Raw genomic sequence first — 1,111 nt, 5'->3', positions numbered from 1 at the left:
ACGCTGGAGCATAGAAGAGGAAAAGAGGTGGAAGGCAAGAATTACGGGAAGAGGGAAGGAAGGGGGAGATGGGAAATTGCGAGCCTTTTTCTTCTCCTTTTTTCTATTTTCTCCCTTTTGAACACGGGGGGAATTGGTTCCTCCGGTCTCGTCGAGTGTCGTTAATGGTCATTCGGGGAAAAAGTGCAGCACAAGTAGTTGAAGGCCAGCCGATCCCTCTCGGGGGAAGTCGTTGATCGCCGCGCGTTGCCTCCGGTGACAGCTACGGTGCACTTAGCAGGGGAAATGCCGGACGCGATAAGGTTTACGACAGGAAAAAATACGCGTGGAAAGAAGGGGAAAAAACAAGAAATAAATACGATCGAGACGGAGTATATAGGAATGTCACGACGGAGAACAGCTCGTGTTACTATGTCGTGACGATCGTATTCTCGCAAAGAAATGGACTTGGTAGGCTGACACTGAAAGCTAAATAAATAAAAGCCTCTTCTTGAATATTTCATGAAGTGTGTTAGGCTGAAGGCGAACGCGAGGGCAGGCCACGGGCACTGCGGGTAAGAATGGAAGTGGGGTAGCTGCAGAGGAGAAAGTGGCCTGATATTTATGAATGGAGCGTGGCTGCTGGACCGGCCCGAGCGGAGGACGAAGGGGAGGGGGTGAGGGTTCTCATTCACCCCAGGGGAGGGGGGGAGGGAGGTTTGTCTGGAGTATTGTGTAGGATCTGGTCACGAGGGCGTTGAGGGCCCGCGTGTTCTTGCGATCCTGAAAGACTTATAGACGTGAAACAGCTCCTCGAACTGCAGTGACGTCACAGTATCTTCACTTTATGCAAGTTTTATGGCTTCCGTCGTTATGTTTTACGTCCGTCTTTCTTGGGGAGCCTCTTGTCTTTTATCTTTCTCTGCCTTTTAGCACTTTTAGATACGTCTTTTACGTTGATGCATTGCCATGACTAGATTCTTTTTCTGTGTTTTCGCCTTTCATTTTTGGCATGGAAGAGCTAAATTTTAGGCCATGCCCATTGGCCGTGGTCATGTGTGTATACAAGCATAACGTTCTCTCTCTCTGACTCATCGGTTCGAATGGGAACAATGCAACCGCTGTTAATGAC

The sequence above is a fragment of the Penaeus monodon genome, chromosome 24 (assembly GCF_015228065.2).
Source record: "Penaeus monodon isolate SGIC_2016 chromosome 24, NSTDA_Pmon_1, whole genome shotgun sequence".
NCBI classification, from domain to species: domain Eukaryota; kingdom Metazoa; phylum Arthropoda; class Malacostraca; order Decapoda; family Penaeidae; genus Penaeus; species Penaeus monodon.
The sequence above is the reverse complement of the archived record's forward strand: the minus strand, read 5'-3'. Positions refer to the sequence as shown.